Here is a 5,620-nt window from a genome sequence, read left to right on the forward strand (position 1 = left end):
GTTTAATGACATCATGGAGATATATTATGAAGTACTAGGCAGTGAGATGGAAATCCATGAAGCTAATAAAGCCACATTTGATAAGAAGAGATCTGAGGAGGATTCCGAGTGGACACTCATGGACCATGAGGTCGGATTATACATTGAATAATTTTCCGACATTCTGATTTTATGTTTTCATATCTGATTTGATTTATTTGTTATTCATTTATGTTATTGAAATAATAAAAACGATTTTGTTTTTATATATTATCTTGCTTGGTCTTGCTTGATGATTCTTGATTAAATAACAAATAAAGCCTTAATAAAAGGATAATCAGTCCACTGGTAGTTGATTTCATGCATGATTTAACTTTACCTTGATTGTATAGGTTTAACTTTACCTTCCTGCAATCACATAAAATCAATTGTTGGGTGTAGACTAATGAGTCAGTTCGCTGATAGATTGATTTCTCGCATAGATTTAACTTCATCTTGATTGTATAGGTTCAACTTTACCTTCCTACAATCACTTGAAATCAATTAATTGGTACTGACAATGGAAAAAGACACGACATTATTCAGACCCACTGAGTTATAAAGAAAAAAAAAATTCAATGTTTTCTACATTGAACCAATGAGCAAAGAAAATACGATTCCTTTCAGATTTTTGAAAAATCGCCTAAAAGCATTATGAATGCCTATACCCATATTTTCTACTAATTTATTCTATGCTAAGGATCAGTATGAAAGAGGCATAAAGCCATGGTAACCAGTATGGCTCACCACGAAATAAACACTTATGGCATGACCAGATTAGCCATCTTGATCCAAAACATGATGAAAAAATTAATTAAGGCACAAAAGTGATCCCATAAAATCTCACAATATGTTATAAGTACACAAAAGGGAAAATCACTAAAATAATTAAGGCTCCACTATCCTAAGCACTACGAAATAATGAGTATGTTCATGAGGGGGAGAGAAGACTAAAACCCACAGTCTATGATCATATCATAAATTCGTATTCCATGGTTTACAACCATAATATACACGACTGGAAAGCTTTAAAGCCCTCACTAATGGTACATCACCCACGTCCAGCCTAAAGCTTAAGGACATTATGTATATAAATATTGATTTACATCAGGCCATACATGTAAGCATAGACATTCACACCTCTGAATGATTAAGGGTCATAAACCAGACATATACACAAACCATCTTAAGAAAATACGAATATTCCACCACATATATGTGTGCCATTTAAGATGGAACCTCAGATGAGGATTGAGAATATATATTAGATAAATAAGACTTCCTCCACGAAACTATAATGTATCTTGTGCCAAACATGGATGATTTAATCAAGTGACCAAGAACACAGATTACAAAAGATAGTAATCTGATTATCCAACTTTGAAAGGAGAAAGTTATCAGGCCGAAGTATTTTCCCCAACACTTCATTTACAACAATCATGTATATTTTGTTTAAAGAAAAAATTTAACTTTTAGAATCAAAATCTTTATAGTATATTTTGGGAGCAAGTAAAAGCACAAAATGTAAAAACCGATGGAAGTCAATCATATAATGAGCCAGACTTAGCCAAAGAAATGGAGAAAAATGATGAAAAGAGCTGGACCGAGCTAAGGAAGAGTGAAACGAACTAGACGAGCTGGGCGAGCTGGAAGACTGGTCGAGCTGTATGAGCTCACTTAAGCTAGGTCAGCTCGATCAGCTAGTAGACTGAGCTCAACCAGCTGAACCAACTGTCGGGGAGCTCAACTCAGCTGGGTGGAGTGTTCGGCGGTTGGGCCGGTTGGATGGGTTCGGGGTGGTTACGAGTAGATAGTTGGATCAGGTGCGGAGCTGGACTGGTCTGACTAAGCCTTGCGCGTGTGGGGAACGTGTCAAGCAGTTGAATTCGGTTTCTGGCCGAAGGAGCGCATATGGATAACTGCCCAGGCGGTTTCCAAAAGGTGCCTTTTCGCCCATAACCGTTCCTGGCCAAGTTTCTTATAAATATAAGGACTGCGGATCGATTTTGGGACAGATTTCCCTAAGGAAACACAAAACTCGATCAGAAAGCAAAGGCAAACCGAAAGAGAGAACTTGGGCGTTTTCAAAGGAAGACTTGATCGGAATCAGGCCGCAAAGGCAATCCGACCATAGGACCTTGAAGATTGATCCGAACATGGTAGATCTAAGGGAGAAAGTGAAGCAGACTGCGACTGGAAATCCGGAGCGCACGTCTAAGGTATGGACTGGGTAAGCCATCGCCATGGCCTTCGGATGGATCCGAATGTGGCTATGGCCGATCAGCCTAAACCGGTTTCGTCCTTCAAATCTTTCTTGATCGTTTCTTTTTTCTTCTGTATGAACGATCGAGTGTCTTGGTCTTAGGACCGGATAATGGATCATGGCTTAGAACCGGTCCGATCATGCGATCTGATGCTTAAGTGTCTGATCCGATAGATCACAGATCATAGATGTTTGGCTTGATCGAGTTATGGCCGATCCGGATGGTTCAGTAAGTAAAACGGTTTGATATAGATCCGCAAACTGAACTTTTTCGATCTGGTTAAACGACTGGATAAGTCAGATTATGCTAAGGGGATTTTCGGGTTGAATTTAGAAAGAACCGTTCATTTTTGCATGCTTAGAAACTGACTGGTTAAGTTACCGGTTAGATACTTACGTTTTGTTGGTTTCAGGACAAGATGGTGATCCTGGGAAGGACTTGGCTAAGCCGTGAAGACTCGAGGCCGCAGATGGATGGGTGGTTGGATAGACTGATTTAGGATCGAACATTGTAATAGCCTATAGTGCGAACTTAACAATTGTATCGAATCCTTTGTGATATAAATAAAGAAATCAGATTATCATTCAGCATATTGACTCTAATAAAACGCATATAGACTCTATCTTATGAATCTCAGAATTGTCCGAATTTGACTTTAGAATAATCAGACCTTAAAAACTGACTGGTCGGCCTGGTCAAGCCATGGCCGAACCTAAGGAACCTCACTGGATCAAGTGTCCGGGTTAGGGCGCTTTACAGTCCATCTTCATGTCACACACACGTACTACCTTGTGTAGTACTTTACGAACTGATACAAAATAAACATCATCAGTATCACATATTGCTTCAAATTCGCTGAACTCTGCGCAGGCTGGCCAATCATTTGGAAGTAAAGCCATTTTCATTAGCTCTCTTGAACCGGTGATGAAGTGGTTACAAGTAATATCAGTTATCATCAATGTAAATAACCCAATAAATATATTACCTTTTCTCCAAGCTTTAAAAGCTTACGAACATCACAAAACATGAACTCCAACTCAGTCTGTAGCATCCCCGATCCTTGCTAAGGATCGTTGGAACGGGCCATGGGACGAGGGAACGTGCAAGCCAGTTGAAAGACTCAAAGGCAAGCGCTCCATGGTCGGAACAAAGGGTCAAGTCCGAGTAATGAACCAGACTTAGCCGAAGAAATGGAGAAAAATGAAGAAAAAGAGCTGGACCGAGCTAAGGAAGAGTGAAACGAGCTAGACGAGCTGGGTGAGCTGGAAGACTGGTCGAGCTGTACGAGCTCACTTAAGCTAGGTCAGCTCGATCAGCTAGTAGACTGAGCTCAACCAGCTGGACCAACTGTCGGGGAGCTCAACTCAGCTGGGTGGAGTGTTCGGCGGTTGGGCCGGTTGGATGGGTTCGGGGTGGTTACGAGTAGATAGTTGGATCAGGTGCGGAGCTGGACTGGTCCGACTAAGCCTTGCGCGTGTGGGGAACATGTCAAGCAGTTGGATTCGGTTTCTGGCCGAAAGGGCGCATATGGATAACTGCCCAGGCGGTTTCCAAAAGGTGCCTTTTCGCCCATAACCGTTCCTGGCCAAGTTCCTTATAAATATAAGGACTGCGGATCGATTTTGGGACAGATTTCCCTAAGGAAACACAAAACTCGATCAGAAAGCAAAGGCAAACCGAAAGAGAGAACTTGGGCGTTTTCAAAGGAAGACTTGATCGGAATCAGGCCGCAAAGGAAATCCGACCATAGGACCTTGAAGATTGATCCGAACATGGTAGATCTAAGGGAGAAAGTGAAGCAGACTGCGACTGGAAATCCGGAGCGCACGTCTAAGGTATGGACTGGGTAAGCCATCGCCATGGCCTTCGGATGGATCCGAATGTGGCTATGGCCGATCAGCCTAAACCGGTTTCGTCCTTCAAATCTTTCTTGATCGTTTCTTTTTTCTTCTATATGAACGATCGAGTGTCTTGGTCTTAGGACCGGATAATGGATCATGGCTTAGAACCGGTTCGATCATGCGATCTGATGCTTAAGTGTCTGATCCGATAGATCACAGATCATAGCTGTTTGGCTTGATCGAGTTATGGCCGATCCGGATGGTTCAGTAAGTAAGACGGTTTGATATAGATCCGCAAACTGAACTTTATCGATCTGGTTAAACGACTGGATAAGTCGGATTATGCTAAGGGGATTTTCGGGTTGAACTTAGAAAGAACCGTTCATTTTTGCATGCTTAGAAACTGACTGGTTAAGTTACCGGTTAGATAATTACGTTTTGTTGGTTTCAGGACAAGATGGTGATCGTGGGAAGGACTTGGCTAAGCCGTGAAGACTCGAGGCCGCAGATGGATGGGTGGTTGGATAGACTGATTTAGGATCGAACATTGTAATAGCCTATAGTGCGAACTTAACAATTGTATCGAATCCTTTGTGATATAAATAAAGAAATCAGATTATCATTCAGCATATTGACTCTAATAAAACGCATATAGACTCTATCTTATGAATCTCAGAATTGTCCGAATTTGACTTAAGAATAATCAGACCTTAAAAACTGACTGGTCGGCCTGGTCAAGCCATGGCCGAACCTAAGGAACCTCACTGGATCAAGTGTCCGGGTTAGGGCGCTTTACAGTCCATCTTCATGTCACACACACGTACTACCTTCTGTAGTACTTTACGAACTGATACAAAATATACATCATCAGTATCACATATTGCTTCAAATTCGTTGAGCTCTGCGCAGGCTGGCCAATCATTTGGAAGTAAAGCCATTTTGAGTAGCTCTCTTGAACCGGTGATGAAGTGGTTACAAGTAATATCAGTTATCATCAATGTAAATAACCCAATAAATATATTACCTTTTCTCCAAGTTTAAAAAGCTTACGGACATCACAAAACATGAACTCCAACTCAGTCTGTAGCATCCCCGATCCTTGCTAAGGATCGTTGGAACGGGCCATGGGACGAGGGAACGTGCAAGCCAGTTGAAAGACTCAAAGGCAAGCGCTCCATGGTCGGAACAAAGGGTCAAGTCCGAGTAATGAACCAGACTTAGCCAAAGAAATGGAGAAAAATGCAGAAAAAGAGCTGGACCGAGCTAAGGAAGAGTGAAACGAACTAGACGAGCTGGGCGAGCTGGAAGACTGGTCGAGCTGTATGAGCTCACTTAAGCTAGGTCAGCTCGATCAGCTAGTAGACTGAGCTCAACCAGCTGGACCAACTGTCGGGGAGCTCAACTCAGCTGGGTGGAGTGTTCGGCGGTTGGGCCGGTTGGATGGGTTCGGGGTGGTTACGAGTAGATAGTTGGATCAGGTGCGGAGCTGGACTGGTC

The sequence above is a fragment of the Brassica oleracea genome, chromosome C2 (genome assembly GCF_000695525.1).
Source record: "Brassica oleracea var. oleracea cultivar TO1000 chromosome C2, BOL, whole genome shotgun sequence".
In the NCBI taxonomy this organism is placed as follows: Eukaryota; Viridiplantae; Streptophyta; class Magnoliopsida; order Brassicales; family Brassicaceae; genus Brassica; species Brassica oleracea.